Source organism: Furipterus horrens, unplaced genomic scaffold, assembly GCF_987537825.1.
Source record: "Furipterus horrens unplaced genomic scaffold, mFurHor1.1.pri manual_scaffold_2, whole genome shotgun sequence".
NCBI classification, from domain to species: domain Eukaryota; kingdom Metazoa; phylum Chordata; class Mammalia; order Chiroptera; family Furipteridae; genus Furipterus; species Furipterus horrens.
In genome coordinates this window covers 194,756,219-194,773,645 of record NW_028327172.1, presented here as the reverse complement: position 1 = coordinate 194,773,645, position 17,427 = coordinate 194,756,219, and the positions used below count along the sequence as shown (strand labels likewise).

Sequence of the window (17,427 nt, the reverse complement as noted above, 5' to 3'; positions counted from 1 at the left end):
GGTCATAAAAGACACTGCAGCTTCCACCTCACTCTGTCTTGGATCACTCACTCTGGGGGAAGCCAGCTATCTCGTGGACAGTACCACGGTGAGGTGGTAATGGAAGAAATCTTTTGTCAACAGCTAGCACCAGCCTTGCCAGTAGCCAATGCTGACCTGCCAGGTTGAAAGTGATGACTGCAGCGCCAGCACATTCATAAAAGACCGTGAGCTACACTCAGTCAGCCAAGATGCTCTGGAATTCCTGACCCACAGAAACTGAGACTGTCAACTATAATTGTTGTTTTAGCTAGTACGATTTGAAGCAATTTATCACACTGCAATAGATAACTGATACAGGGAGCGGTAGATAGGATGATCAGGAAAGGCTTCAGGGAGCTTCACTGAGTTTAAGTTATTGCGAAGATTAAATAAATGAAGTGCACAAAGTAGTTAGCCCAGGGTCAGGCTTTCAGTGCATGCTTAGTAAACATTAGTTATGGCTTTTTTATTATTTGTGATGGAATTAGTCTTCATCCAGCACCCTCATATTATAGAGGAGGACATTTGAATCGGAAGGATTTCAGCATTTGCCCATATCACATAAAGCAAGTGTTGCCCAACCAAGTCTGAGAGCCAGACCCCCTACTTTCTACTAGACTTAAGCCAAACTTTCCTATTATACACTCTGTCTCCTTCCTCCTTGCATAAAATCTACTGGAGTGAGGATGTGGCAAGTGTGCCCACAAATTAAGACTACTAAATTTGCTTTACTGCTCTTGGTAGACAGAGCAGGGGACAGAGAGAAAGTGGGTGTGGTATGTTTAAGACAAGCTATTTCATGGTTTTTCTATTTTCCCATGAGGAAATGCTTCAGAAATCAACAGTCATGATCAGTGAGCATTTCCAAATTTATGTGGAATGCTCTTTTCTTTGCTAACCTAACAGATGGTTTTAATATTTTGATACTAATCACCTGAAAGGCAATGGAGAGAAGAAAAAGAAAGAGGCAGATTGTGTGCAAAGCCCATGAGTCTATCTGTGCCTCAGCCTGAGAGATGTTCTTAGAACAGGCTGGCTTCCCAGATTCTGCTCTTCTCCTTTGCAGGGTCAAGGATGCGGCCAGCGTTCCTCTCTCGATGGCCACCACACCCATCCTCTCTCTGGGCGTTCTGACCTCTCCACCCCTATGACCAGCTGTGAAGTAGCACATGACCCCCACACTTCCCTCTTTCCTTGGATTCTTCAAAAATAAGTTCATAGGCCTCGCCTAGTACTAAGAATTCACTGCTAGCCCTGACCAGTGTGGCTCCATTGTTTGGAATGTCAGCCCATACACCAAAAGGTTGGGGATTCAATTCCCTGTTGGGGCACATACCTAGGTTATGAGTTTGGTCCCCAGGCAGGGTGCTTATGGAAGGCAACCAATCAATGTGTCTCTCTCACATCGATGTTTTTCTCTTTCTCTCTTTCCCTTCCTCTCTTACTAAAATCAATAAGCATATATATATATTTTTTAATTTTTAAAATAATATGTGAGGTCTGTCTGGAAACAGTCCAACCATTATTAATATAATAAGAACAGTTTGCATGACATCAGAGTATCCTAGGAGCCAAGGAGAGTGGACTGGAATGCACATGTGTGAACAATGATGACTTCACTGTACTCATCAGTGGGGACGGTAGACGCCATTGAGTGAGCCTGTGTATTGTGTGGCCATCACATTCAAAATGATTGAGTAGAGCAATGGATCTGCATCAAACTTTGCATTAAGCTTGAACATTCCTCCACAGAAACTTTTTGGATGATTCAGAAGGCCACAGCTATGGGGAACTGGCAATTGGCAGCTTCATCATGACAAGGGACCCAATAATGCACCACATCTCATGCAGAGTTTTTTGGTGAAACATCAAATCACCCAGATAACTCAGTCCTACTATAGCCCAGATTCGGTGCCCTGTGAGTTCTGGCTTTTCCCAAAACTAAAATCACCTTTGAAGAGAAAGAAATTTCAGACCATCGATGAGATTCAGGAAAATACAGGGCAGCTGGCAGCAATTGGGAGAACTGTGTGAGGTCCCAAGGTGCCTACTTTGAAGGGGACTGAGGCATCATTGTCCTGTGCACAACGTCTCTTGTATCTTGTATCTTCTTTAATGAATGTCTCTATTTTTTATGTCACATGCCTGGATACCTTCTGGACAGAATTTATATGTATGTTTTCCTTAACAGCCATTTTACTTGCTAACAATTCTATGGGTCAAGAATTTAGGCAAGGCTTGACTTGGCAGTTCTGCTCAGTGTGGCATCAGCTGAGGTTATTCAGTTAGCTCATTCATGTGGCCAGTCAGCCAAAGAGAAGGCCCATGAAGATTTTATTCACATGTACTGCTACAGTGCCCCTCTTACACTCATACTCTACGTTTCTAGCTTGGGCTTTCTTCACAGCATGGTGGTCTTAGGGTGGTCAGGCTCCTTACATAGTGTCTAGCTTCCAATAAGAGGTAGTGTAAGAGTGACAAAAGCCAAAACTACAGATCTCCTAAGGCCCAATCTCGAAAGTTACACAACATTGCTTCCACCACATACTACTGATCAAAGCTAGTAGCAGGACAAGCCCAAATTCAAAGGAAGAAGTAAAAATAATGTATAGCCATCTTGAAGACCCCACCACAGGTCCCTCTCCCAATAATATTCTGACCTCCTTGAAGGGAAGAAGAGAATTTTATTAGCCTTTACTAGCACCTAATTGGGAAGAGTGCCTGGTATAGAGTAGGTACTTAACAAGCTGTTGTGAACTAAACTCCCACACAAACACAGGAAAGCTCTGGAGGAGGGTGGGCCAGCCTAACAAAACCCTTGAGGCGGCTCCTCTGGGAACTGCCAAAGCCTCCCACCCACAATCTCTGCTTTTTGTCAAATTCATCTTCAATTCATTCCTGGCACAACAGGTGTGCAAGCAATGCCAAAGTCACTAATCAAGTACCAGTGTCTCTAGCTGGCTTTCACATGGATAAAGGACAGATGTGAAAGAAGCGAGGGTAGTTAGAATGTTCTGCATGCCTATCTAAAAAAAAAAAAGAACAGATAACATATGATACATATCTGTGTAAATATTTCCGATCCGAGTGCTGTGGGGACCCCAAATCTCCTTTTTTGGGAAAAACTCTCCCCAAACTTCATGTAAACAGTAGTAAGATCCAGTGGCTATACCATGACTCTTTCTACTGAATTTCCTAGAAAAATCCCTGTTGTTGTTGCCCACAGCTCATGGCAGCAGACTGAGATTGCTGCAAGAATGCCAGCCTCCCAAGACCAGATGCCAGGGGCAGAGCCATGAGGAGGTGAGGATATGGGGGTGCGTCAGCTCAGACGACCAGCAACTGTCTGTAGAGAGAATGTCCAGGTCTTGTCTACATCCAGCATTGGCACAGGCACTCAATTTTTAATAAGCAGACCATTGGGAGAAGAACAAGTGCAACTTTAAAATACCTGAGTAAGCAGGTTTGCTCCTGTGTTCACTTTAGTGGCCCATCTCACCAATGAGATGGATCATGTCCACTCCTAACCTGAGATCCCACACAGCTGGAGGTATCTGGGGGAAGAACTATGGACAAAGCCCACCTGGCATACAAAAGAGGTAGAAAGCAGCTCTTCTTCCCTCACTGTTGCTGAGAACAACCTGGCAGATGCTAGCCTCCCTGAAGAGAATCACTTATACAATTTAGGCGTGTTCTGGATGCATGAAAAATTGCCCCATTTAGCAACTCTCTGGAATCCCTGAGAGTGAAAAAGTATTGCCTAAGTCACCATCTTGTCTTCCTATGAGGCAACCACGGGTATAGAAGACAATGCAGAGGCAGGGAAAATACAAAGCCCTTTCCTTCCCTTTACGAGCTGGGCAAAATTCTGGCAGCTGTAACATGTGGGAAGGTGGGTGGGGAAGGGCATATTCCATGGTTCCTTTTCAGTGTTCATTTCCCTGCAGAAACTAGGTTATAAAGTAAGATGCCCATGTCAAATATCAATGCTCCCAACCAACTACATACCAAGTTCCGTTCCAGACTGGAGATCCAGGCAAAGAAACTAAAAGGCAAGGTATCTGCTAGATTGGAATTTTCCAACAGGCAAATGCAAAGGTGACTTCAGATCATGATAAGCCACACAAAAAGAATGAATTGGAAAAGTGGGAACTGAGATAGAGAATGGCTTCTTTAGGTAGAGGACATCTCTCTGGAAAGGTGACAGTTGGAGCTGGGCCTTCAGGGATGAAACAGAGAGAGCCATAATCTGAGAGAGAAGAGCCCTAGGCAGAGGGAACAGCAGGTGCAGCCTTGAAACAGAAATGGACTTGGTGTCTTTGAGGAACAGAATGAAGGCCAATGTAAAAATAAGAAACACAATGTGAGATCAAGTGAATGAGATAGACCAGGGCTACATCATGCCAGGCCTTGCATATCATAGCAAAGCATTGGATTTTATTTTACTACATATTTTTGCTTAAATATTACTACTCTTGAATCTTTAGCATTATAATGCTTTATTTACCAGAGACAAGAGTATTCCAAAGCACAAGTCCTCAAAATTTGGTCCCTGGTCCAACCACATTGGTTTCGCCCTGGGAATGTGTTAAAAATGCAAAGTCGTAGGCCCCACCACAAACCTGCTGAATCAAAAATTCTGGGGATGGAATCCAAAGGTATAGAAGACACCACAGAGAAAAGGGAAGAATTCAATCCCCTTTCCCTCATATTGCAAATATCTGAACACACACATATACACATAGAGCAAGGAGACAAGACCATATGAATAAAAATCAAGAAAAACTCAGCCTTAGAGTACAGACTCTCAGATATTAGTTTTTAAATACTGACTTTTAAAAAACCATACTAAGTTTGTTAAAAGAAATGAAAATCAACCTTGAAATTTTTGACAGGGGAGTGAAAACTATTTTTTTAAAGCCAATGAAAATACTAGAAGAAAATAATAATAAATAATAATAATAATAATAATAATATAACCATATGTTGAATACACATATGAATGGACACAACTAAGGAGAGATTTGTCATGTGGAAGAAAACATCCAGCATGAAGCATACAAGACATAGAAAAGCACTTCCTTAATGAATTTTTAATATTTAAATGTCACAAACTGATACTTTTGTAAAATAAATTTTAAATAAATTGGAACAATGAAATAAAAAAAAAAAGGCATACTGAATATAAGGCCAAAATTTTATTAGCTTTGTAACACATAAAATTACTCTGCCAATTGCTATAAGACTTTAAAATGCTTACTCTCATCTCAGCAGTGGAATCACTAGTTCAAAAGGCAGTTCCATTTTTAGTTTTTTAAGGAAATTCCATATTGTTTTCCACAGTGGCTGCACCAGTCTGCATTCCCACCAACAGTGCACTAGGGCTCCCTTTTCTCTGCATCCTCGCCAGCACTTGTCTATTGATTTATTGATAATGGCCATTTTGACCAGTGTGAGGTGGTATCTTATTGTGGTTTTAATTTGCTTCTCTCTGATGGTTAGTGAAGAGAACTATTCTTAATATATCATCCCTTTATTAGATTCTCTCAAAAAAAAAAATACTTGTTTGCATTTTCTTCTATGAACATTCTTTTGGAGAGTTTGAGATATAATTTTGTTTTGGATATGATATTATTTATAACTGTTATGCTATAAGTTAATGCATCTATAATATCTATTAATCTTATTATACTTTATGAATATTATTATGAATATATAACTAGTGTGTCATTTTCTTGAAGAGAAAATATATTTTGTATTATTTTTGTTTTTCCTAGTATAATTCTTATTATCAACATGGCTAAATAAAAAAGGAAGATAAAAAAAAAATGCTTACTCTCAGTTTTTGTATTTACCTTTTTTCAGACCATGGTACTGACATAGAAGATCCATAAAATGACTTAATGTGTTTTTAATTGAAGTGCCCAAAGGTGAGGACAGAGAAAATGGAACTGAATTGCAAGTTGATGGAGTTAATAGCTGAAATTTTTCTGAAGAAAATTAAATATATAAATTGACAGATTCAAGAAACCCAAAACTTATCTCTATAATTTTTTATATGCCCTCTAGGCTGGCCTTGTGACTTGTTTTTGCTAATGGGACAATAGCAATCATAACATAAACAGAAACTTGAAAGCACTTGCACATTGGGACTTGCCTGCTCTCCTTTCCTGCTCTTGGGAACTTTGCAACCCCTATCATGGGAACAAGCCCGGGCTAGCCTGTTGGAAGATGAGAAACATGTGACTATGTGTTCCCATTGTCCTAGCTGACAACCAGCAAACATGAATATGAGGGCATCCTAGAGCACCAATCCTTAGCCAAGCCAGTCAGACCACATAATTTCCCCAGGCTACCCACAGAATAAAGAGAAAAAATTATTTTGTTAATATAAGTCAATATGCTTTTGGAGTGGTTTGTTACACAGCAAAAGCTAACTAATACATGAAGAATACAGAAAAATTAATTCACCTCTCACAAAGGCAAGATCCTCAATTCACACACTTTAGGCTATGGCCTGGCTCTTATCAGTGATTTCTGAACTGTGTCCATCCTTTTCCTGCCCAACCTGTCATGCATCTATTGATTCTCCTTTAGGATACCCCTACCTTAAGGAAAGAAAAACTAATGGCCGTGGTCAATATGAGAGCTGGTCCTATCAGAGATGTGCACAAAGAGATCTGTAAAGGTGATGGTGGAACCCAAGTTAAGCATATGTTAACAAGGAGTGGCTGCACTGCAAATACAGGGTAAGATTGACAAGAGTTTAGCAAGGGACCTACCAGGGAAGAAAACACCATGAGCAGCCTTGCTCTGAACTCAGCCCTATCTAAGACCTCTTCACCCAGGCAATGGATTCAAAACTCAGGGGAGAGTCCATGAGCTCAGTAAGAAAGAGTTCACAGCTTTCGCCCTCAAAAAGCTCCAATATAAACAGAAAAAACAACAGTTGGTCTCAGCTAGTTGCCTGCTGGCCTGCCTGGAGGAGGGGGATGCCAGAGATTGTTCCTTGAGGTCACTTCCAGGCCTGAATTTATAGGGGAAATAGACAATTATGAACAACATGGATTTTATTATCATGACATCTCTTAGGTCTCCGCATAAAGCCTATATTTAAAAATATAAACATGTAAGTGAAAAAAATGTCAGGAGAATAAATATTTGTCTTAAAAGAAAAAGAAACCCAAAACTGGTTAAATAAAGGAAAACTTAGGTACTTATATTAAATCTGTTAAAGACCATAAAAACAGAAAATATTTTAAAGGCAGCCAGAGGAAAATACACTGATTAGCATCAAAGGAGCAATCATTAGACTGACAGCTAATTTCTCAACAGCAATACTGGAAGCCAAAATATGATGGAAAAATAGCTTCAAAATGCTGAAAGAAAATAACCGCCAACTCTCAATATATATATGAAAATTTCAGACAAACAAAGTAGGGAGCATTCATCTTTAATAAATCTGAGCTAATATATTATGGTCTTCAGGCAAAAGGAAGTCATTCCAGGTAGAAGACCAGACATGCAAGGAGGAATGATAAATATAAATAAATATTGATTATATAAAGCAATAAAAATAATGTCTTGTGGAGAATTACATTGAAAATTATAATACATTGTAAGTGAAATAGAGTTATGTGTTTTTAGGTGCATGTACTGTCCAGGAAGAGGGGAAAGAACCAATTAATACTGTATTTTATATAAGACAAGTACACATATTGCAATAATTAGTGTAACCAGTACAAGAATTTACAGGAGCAGAATAACTTTTTAAAACCCTTGATATGCAAATGAAAGAAAGAAATGAAATGCAGAATAAACAGTTACAAATTGAAAAGCTAAGATGGTAGATTTCAACCCCAAAATATCATAAATTAGATTAGGTGTAAATATTTAAATCCCCAGATTGAAAGACTGATTGTCCTGCTGAATTACATTAAATTGCATATGATATTTATAACAGACAAATCTAAAACATAAGAATTCCCAAAGATATAATAATATCAATATCACCCATACTTTGCCACAATCAACTTCTTCCCGATCCTGAGAAGCCTGGAGCCTGAGGATACATTCTTTGGGCTTCTCTTACTTCATCTAAAATATTCCATCAGTTGACAGATATTAACCAGAATATGTCTTCTGTTTTCTTCTCCACATCTGGATGAAACAAGATTCTTGACAGTGACTATGATAAAATTATCTTGCTCTCTTCAAGATCTACTTCTACATCTATTCATTGCTTCTGGACCAAACTGGGTTTAGGTCTCAAGGTAGTCCAAGTGGAGCAATACGGTGCTTGATCCAGAAGAAACCGTCCTCAGAACGAACCACAAGACTTGGCTAAGATATATCAGCATGAAAAAGGAAAATGTGTGAGAGTGATTTTAAGGATGGTAAAAGGGAATGGAAAGAGGGGAGCAAGGTACAAAGGTGAGGGAGGGATTACTCACCTGGGAACCCTCCTCAGAGTTAGCAGTAGTGTGTTTCTGAATGACTCCTTGAAGCTTGGGCACCATGATGCCTTCCAGTAAATTACAGGGGCGCTGCTGCAGTACCGTGGCAGAATATTGAGGAAAGGGGTCAGAATGCTCATGGAGACAGGAATGTTAGAACAAATTTCTCATGTGAGACTTAAAATCCCCAGGAGGGTTCGGAGGACATTCCTTTCACTAGGCAACAAGGGACACATCAGTGAGAGGCAACAACAACTTTGAGAAGCTTAGTGGTGACTGTCCACTGTAGATCAGAGTGAGAGCGGGTGACTCCGCCATATCACTGGGCTCCCTCGTCTCAGTGGGAATGGTAATGGGGTTCTAGTACAGCAAGGTCCAGATGTTGATGCTTAACCATCACAGGCCAAGGGGACATAAGCCACAACAGGCAACACAGCCAGAACCACAAGCAGAGTGCCTCCAACCACAGAGGTTTCTATGATGGCTAGTAGTCTGTGGTGGTCCCAGGACTGAATCAGATGAGCAGCCAGTAAGGATATTGTGTGACTTGTATAACAAGAACAAAAAAATCAAGAGCTATCAAGGAGAAGGCTGATGGGCCCGCAATTTCCAGATCTGAGCCAGTGCTCAGCCCCAAAACCTGGGTCCCCTGAAAAAGATTCTGCTGTGCCTCCCACCCTAGTGATATGCCAAGGAGTTTAGTGATCCAAGGCATGTCAGGACAATCCCTGTAAGGTAAAGAACAAGTTATTCTACCTTATGCTTACTCCTGCAAAGAAAAAAGTCCAACACTTGTTGAGCCCCGCTGGGTTTTGTTTTTTTAAACTCTTATTTATTTATTTTTAGAAAGAGGAGAAAGGAGGGAGAAACAGAGGCAGAGAAACGTGGATGTGAGAAGGCAACACCAATCAGTTGGCTCTTGCATACACCCCAAATGGGGACCGGGCCCGCAACACAGGCATGTGCCCCGCCCAGGAATCAAACTGGCAACATTTTGTTTTGCGTGAGCCACACCGTCAGGGCAAACCCTGCCCTGATGGGCTTTGAAGAAACATAACTGTGAAAGGGAATGCTGCTCAAACCTATGGATTAGGTCATTTAAGACATTCATAATTTTGAGGGGGTTCTGCAGTAGATCCTTAGCACCTATGAAATGGCAGATCCGATGACGCTAGAGATATCTGGGACAGATACGCATGCTGTGTAGAGTCCTGGGAAGGTCCCAATAGCACAGCCATAGGATGGCCTTCTAGGGTTTTTCTGGAACTGCTTTCTTCTGAGGAGAATGACCTGCTGTTTGAAGAGCAGCTCCCAGGATGCTATGGGGCCACATTAGACGCTGACAGGTCTCCTGCCAGCAACTGTCTCAATCTGTTTTGCTTCCCTTAACAATAAAATTTCTTGAAAGATTCATTTACATGTTCACTATCTCCACTTATTTTTTTCCATTCTATTTTCAAATGGCCTTTTATCTCCCCAATTCCACTAAAACCACTTTTGTGAAACACCAGTGACCTCCATGTTCCAAATCCAATGGCTAATTTTACGTCCTCTTCATACCCGATCTATCAGCAGCATCTGGCCCAGTTAGACACTCATGTCTTTAAACAGCTTCTTTCCTTGCACCCTGGGACCGCACTGTCTCTTCCTCTCACTGGTTCCTCCTCATCACCTTGACTGGTTCTTCTCATATTCTCTCAACATTCACATTGGAGTCTCCAAGGCTCAGTCATGGATTGCTTTTGCTCTCCACCTATATACCCTCTTCCTAGGTGACCTCATCCCATCTGTAGCTTTATTTTTTTTATGTGCGTTCCACTCCTGAATTTATACCTGTAGCCCCATTCTCTCTTCTGAACTTTGGACTATTATGTCTAACAGTCTATGGACCTCTCCAATAGTTGTCTATCTGGGGCTTAACAATTCCCAATCCAAATTATGATCCCCTATCTCCAAGCCTGTTTCTCCATCAGCTTTCCCCCGCTTAGTAAACAACAGTTTTATTTCTCCAGAGACTCGGGCCCAAGACCCTGACTCATCTGATCTGCTTTCATTCCAAATTCACATTCCATTCACCAGGAAATCTTGCCAGCTATTCCTTCAAAATATTTAGAATCTAGTAAATCCTTAGTTCAATCCACTATTGTCTCTTGATTAGATTATCTTATTCTGTTTCCATGTTTCCATCTTTGCCCTCTTCAACTGATTTTCAAAACAGCAACCAAAATGATCCTGTTTCACTTTAGCTGAAAACCCTCCACAAGCTTCCCATTCAAATTCAAAGTGCTTGCAGTGACCCAGAATGTCCCACAAGTTCTGCTCAGACTCAGCCTCCTTCTGACTGGCCTCCCACCAATTTCCCTGCGCCTGCCCTGGACATGCTTCTGGGATGAAATTAGCCTCTGGGCCCCTGCCTCCCTTCTGCTCCAAACTCCACTTCCCCAGCAACAGTGGCCCCTCTCTATCACCTGTGCCCTTTATTTTTCTTCGTTATATGTCTCCCCACTTGATATATTATACAACCTATTAATTTTTTTTCTGCCCCAACCCAGTAGATTATAAGTTCTGAGAGAGCAAGAGCTCATTTAATTTCTCCATCTCCAGACTTTACAACAGTGGCTGGAATCATTAAATAATTAATTGCTCAAAAGATTTTTGTTGAGTGCATGTGTAAATATTAGGTCCTTTGCTAAACTTAGAGTATAGAAGGGGAAGTGTAGAGCAAAAGTGATTCAGACCTTGCCCTGGCTGGTGTGGCTCAGTCGGTTGGAGCATTGTCTTGGACAATGAAAGGTTATGTGTTTGATTCCCAGTCAGGGCACATACTCAGGTTATGGGGTTCAATTCCCAGCTGGGGAACATACAAGAAGTCACCTGGTAACCAATCGGAGTTTCTCTCTCACAATGCTTCTCTCTCTCTCTCTCTCTCTCTCTCTCTCTCTCTCTCTCTCTCTCTCTCTCCCCCCTCCCTTCTCCTTTCCCCTCTCTCTAAAAATCAATTTTTAAAAAAATGTCCTTAGGTGAGGATTAAAAAACTGATTCAGACCCTTAGAAGCTTCCAGTTTGCTATACTTCTCCACAGCACATAGGTTACAAAAAAATAGTTATAACAGAAGTGTAATCAAGCATATAAATAATTGGAGTTATTGTTTTTGCTCCTTGTTATTGCTATTGTTTTTGAATTTAGGATATTACCTTATTTCAGAGACTTCACAGGGGTCCATTGCTATAGCAAATTCAGACATTATTGCTCAAATCTACCTACATTTCCTGATCTCTGTGACATGGGAGAATTCCATGGAACCAGGTCTGGTTTTACGGAGAGACAGCAACAGTCTCTAGAGGCCTGAGTGACACATCCGCCCCTCTCCCACCAACTCCCTCCAAAGTCTCCCCTCCCCTTGTTCAGCAGAACCTGAAATTACACAATTTAAAATTCACTGACCTCTGAAGAAAGCAAGTCACGCCCCAAGGAGAGCTGCAAACAGAAGTGTTCCTAAGCCAGAGTCTTTGTTGACACTGGTCTCCGGTTACACCCCAAGCATAAAAAGGAGGAAACTCAGTCTTCAAAGCCAGTGCTTCCCCACTTGGGTCGGACCCCAGCAGCATCCCTTCCCCCACCCCACCCTCCACACGAGGCCCACACTGTGAGGTCAAAAACACAAATGCTGCTGCCCATGGCAGCATTTGCAGGTGACACACTATATATAGCTAAAGTAACTTATAGGTTCCGTCTCCTGTTACTCGCCTTGGGGAGGGCTGAAAGCCTCTCAAGCATGCCCTGTTGTGAATCCCCTTTCCTGTGCAAAACCCTTCCTGGGCCCAGATGCCAGGAGTCACCTTTCAGAAGAATCTGGCCACTCCCAGCACATTCTCTCTCTGCCTCCTAACGAAGCCAACTTATCCCAATGGCCCAGGTCAGCCCCGAAGAGGCGAGGCAAGGCCACATGGCTGCCATCTCACGAACAATGACCTTGTCTCCAGAATTCCAGAGAGGCCTTTTTTTAGACCCTTTGAGGCTTCCTGGAGTGTGGGTCTCCTGTTTTACCAGGTCAGGGTCAGGGGAGACAAGGGCCAGGCCTGGGCTCAGTGCCTCCCCACCACGCACCACCAGCAGATTGCATCCATCCACCCTGAAATCTGCTCCGTTGGCCCCACCACCCTTCCCAACGCGACATTCCACAAAGCTCCGGACCTGGGATAAGATGGAGCAGTACTTGTCATTCCCAGCTTGGGCTGTGAGTTCGTCTATGTCAACCAACTACACCGTTTTCACAGAGAAGACTGTGGTCCAGAGTGGAGGCCATGTGCTAAAGGTCAAAGAATGTATTAGGATCAGAGGGGGCAGGAATTCCTGACTTACGGACCCACACCAGGATTCTCCATGCAAACCAGCCTCCTCATGTACATTCCGCAGAGTTTTTCCCTTCCTGTTTCTCTCTCTTGCCCTACCTTTTGAATCTTTCTTAGGAGAAAGATTCAGGGTCTCCAACCAGATCCAGAGGTACATCTCAGTAACTTCCCCCTTGTTCCACTGAAAACGCCTACAGCTCCTTTCCCCACCATCCTTAGCCCCCTTGCCAGGCTCAGACCTTCCACTGCTCTTTCTTACAGCTTACTGTAAAGAACTTGGGACTTCTTAAAGCAGGTTTATATGCAGCACCTCACTGGTGATCACAAAAAATCTTGTGACGTCATCTGGGAAAATGGGTTCTTTACTTCACTCTCACATGAGAGGCCAGCAGAGGGGTTTGTCTGCACTGCCCAGCAGATAAAGCACAGAGCCCAGGGGCAAGGTCTTCATTCCCTACCTCTGCTTTCAAAGGCCTTTCATTCTCAGGACCCCATCCTCACACATTCATCCCCTTGGCCCCAGTCATCTGTCAGCTTCCAAGCTTTCAAATGCCTATATTTCTATTTTTTCCTAGACATCTCCATACTTGGATGACACCTCAGGAACCACCAGAATAAGGTGGTGCATAGTAAGTGCTCAGTTAAATAGTGACTATCATCATCAACAACAGCAATGTCATCAATATCTCTTAACCAGGATGGCAGTGGTTTCCTAACTATGCCCTCAGCATGCCCCTCCCCACTGTCCAAACCATTTGCAAGCTACCTTTCACATATACACATGCCTAGAAGGGAAATCCAGGAAAAAAATGTTTCTTCCATACAAATAATATAAGCAAAGGTCTTTAAAAAGACAAAACAAAACAAAAAGACAAAAAAAAAACACTGAAATCCCATCTACACACTCTCCCACTTTTCACTCCTAAAATAAAACCCAGTTGCAAATTCTGACCACATCTGTCATTAAGAAACGTATCACTCCCCAAATAAAATTCCAAAAATCGCCTACCATGCCTTCAAGAAGCAAGGTAGGCTCTAATTCTATCAAACCACTTGATGCTCCCCAAATAGAGCAGATCCTTTCTGTAAAAAGGTTAAGAACCTGGACTTAGGGGTTCAAATCCTGGCTTTACCACTCACTAGCTATACAGATGTGGACTAGTCACATAATCTTGCTTTGCTTCAATTTCCTCTCGATTAAAAAAGGGAGAAAATCTGCTCCCCAGGTTTTATGTGAGAATTAAATAAAATAATCCATGTAGAATAGTAGGAGGTGGCTGCTCGTAATAAATTCTCACCAGGAGACTTCCAGCCAAGATGGAGGCCTAGAGTGACACATTCCGTCTCCCTCCACAACTAAGAAGGAATACAACTACAGTACTGCAAAACCAGAAATAACCAGAAGTTCCAGAAAATAAATGGAAGTCCAACATATGAAGTTATAAAGAAGTAGTGCTCATCTGGATCAGTAGGAGGGGTGAAGCCAGGGTGGAGAGGTCAAGCTGTGCTGGCAGCGGCAGCTGCAGCAACGGCGGTGGGACGGCAATAAGCACAAACACCCATATTTAAGGGGAGGCGAGAAGTGCCTGGGGAGCACCCTTGGCTGCAGATCAGACTCGTCACCTTGCAATTCCAATGCCGGCGAAGGCAGATCCCCATTGCCTTGGACTGTGAGGGCCGGACCGGGTGGGGAAGGAGGAGGAGGTTCCTGGTCTCTCAGCAGAGAGTCAATGGCAGGAATCCATCTTGGACCCCGACCCCCACAGGAAATGTCACAGTGTGGTGAGAAGGGTCGCCTGGTAGTGATGAGTGCACGGGACTCCACCCCCTATAGCGTAGGAGGAGTGACAGCCTCACCCAGGAAGCAAAGGTAAACACAAAACTGTCAGGATGGCACAGATCATAATAGAGATCCTGGTAACGCAGCTGACCAGACAGTAAATATCTACTCTAATGGCTCAGCAGATAGGAAATCTTTCTGAGGCACAGTCCAGAGCTTTGGTTATAAAAATGCTTACAGACCTAACAGCAGATCTTAAACAAGATGGGGAAGGAATGAAGGCTAGTCCTGATGAAATGAATGAAAACATATACAAAACTAGTGGTGAGGGCAAGAAAACCAGGGATCAAATCAACAAATCGGAACATAGGGAAGGAACAAACAGTCAACCAGTGCAGAAAGAGGAAACGAAAAGTGAGGAAAATGAGCAGAGGCTCAGAAACCTATGGGACAGCTATAAGCAGGCCAATATCCAAATTATAGGGTTGCTGGAAGGTGAAGAAGAAGAACTAGAAATTGAAAAATTATGTGAAAAAATAATGAAGCAGAACTTTCCTAACTTGGGGAAGGAAATAGACTTACAGGTCCAGGAAGCACAGAGAGTTCCAAAAACACTGGACCCAGGGAGAACCACACCAAGACACATTATAATCAAAATGTCAAAAATTAAGGATAAAAAGAGAATCTTAAAAGCAGCAAGAGAAATGAAGAGAATTGGGTACAAATGGGGTCCCAATAAGACTATCAGCTGATTTCTCAAAAGAAACTCTGCAGGCAAGAAGGGACTGGCAAGAAATATTCAAAGTAGTGAAAAGCAAAACCCTACAACCACGATTACTCTATCCAGCGAAGCTGTCAATCAGGATAGAAGGGCAGAGAAAGTGCTTCCAGGACAAAGTAAAACTGAAGGAGTTCATCAGATCCAAACCACTGTTATATGAAATGTTAAAGGGAATTGTTTAGGAGAAAGAGGATCAAAACTATGAACATTAAAATGAAAACTGTATCACAACAACCAACAGCAGAAGCTAGGGAACCAAAACAAAGGCAAACTAAGTAGGCAACAAGAGTGGGAAAAGAATTATAGGTATGGGGAACATTATGGGGGGAGGTCAGCAGGGAGGGGGAAGGGGGGAAAGGGAGGGAGATGGTACAGAAATTAAGAAGCATAATAGGAGGGAGCAGAGTAAATAGAAGATGATGAGAAGAACTATATACACAAACAATGGGCATGGACTAAGGGGAGGGACAATTGGAGGGAGGGGGATCACTGGGTGGAGGGGGAAAAAGGGAAAAGAAATTGGGACAACTATAATAGCATAATCAATAAAGCATATTAAATAAAATTTAAAAAAACTCTCACCAAATGCTAGGCACTTGTAACTATTAGTGTTCATATGCTTTTTCCTTTTGCCCAAACTAGTTCCACAGGATGTCATCGCCACCGCTCCCTCCTCATTTTGCATCTCTCTAGTCATCTGCAAGACACCTCCTCCATGAAGCCTTTCTGGATTGATGTTTCTAAATTCCCTTTGTGACAGGCACATACCCTTTCTACCTGCACTTATTTGTCTGGAGGCCTCCTTTACTACATCATGAGCATCTTGAAGGAGACTTGTTTCCTGCCCATTGTAAGAGAGAAGAGGGGAAGAGAGAAGGTAGAAAGAAATGCTGATGCCTGAGCAGTAAATTCTCCAACCTTAACCTTAACCAAAACTTAATGTTAAAGGAAAAACATTATATTGATGCATAGATCCTTTCTACAAATGTTCTTAAATATTTAAGAACCCTCATTTACATCATATCACATCTACCTCCAAGTCCTTTGAGGAAAGGTATTGTTTTAGCCACATCCTTTCCTGATATTCTCTTTTTGAATGGTTTTTTAAAGAAGTTAAATTGTAAACTGCTATGAATTTATCAAATCTAGTCTCCTTTACTCAAAGATCCTTCTCTGACAGCAAGCCACTTGGCCTTGGAAGAGCAGACTGTGAAGGACCAAGAGACACAGCAGCTAACCCTCAGTGAACCACATATGCATAAGCCTTTGTCTAGAGGCTGCAAGACACACACACACACACACACACACACACACACACACACACATACACATACACCATAAATTCTTGGTCCCAATACCAGGACATCTCATTTACTATTATATATGTTCTTACCAGGAATTAAATGCCTCCTGGCAAATGAGAAAGAAGTAGTTTTACCACATCCCCATCGCCTTCTCCGACCAGTCCTACCAAATTCATACTTTCTACACGTCTGTTAAAAATAGGGGCTACATAAACAACTCAGCGTAAATAAGGAAACCTCAACATCTCCTAGAATGGACTTTTCTACATGTTACAAAAGAATAAATGCATCTCATATCCTCTTTTGTTTGTCAAGGTACAAAAAAGGAAAAGAAAAAGAAATGGGGAAAGAACATCTAGATTCTGGTCATTTCAATCCGGAATGGAAATGACAGGCACCAGCCTTCCCCTCTCACAATGAGAGCCTTGGAGAAACGGTGATGTGCCAGGGGTGCAGGCAGAGCTGTTTTTAAAGAATCACAACACAACTGCAGAAACCAGAAGGCCCAAATGTTTGCAGTGTCTAAACTGGCTGAGAAACTGTGACATGAAAGCCTACGGCCCACATTTGCAAGGACTTGTGGCCCAGAAGTACAGAGCTATCTGCGCTGAATCCTGGGAAGGGCAGGTGCCATTTACAGATGGGAGGTTCGGCTGTGGGAACGTGCCAAGTACGTAACAAAACTCAATTGACAGAAGCCAAGTTTAAGATCAGAGCTCAAACTTAAATACA

The 17,427-nt window shown here is 42.2% G+C and overlaps 1 long non-coding RNA gene across 1 annotated transcript; it reads right to left on the bottom strand.

The window, feature by feature from the left end:
* Window positions 1–7,811: 7,811 nt before the first annotated feature.
* LOC150020248 (uncharacterized) lies at window positions 7,812–12,069 on the bottom strand. The gene is made up of 3 exons (XR_016509330.1): window positions 11,923–12,069; window positions 8,475–8,570; window positions 7,812–8,364 (listed from the first exon to the last, which is right to left on the bottom strand). It is a non-coding gene; the product is annotated as an uncharacterized LOC150020248 (long non-coding RNA).
* Between the last annotated feature and the right edge of the window lie 5,358 nt (window positions 12,070–17,427).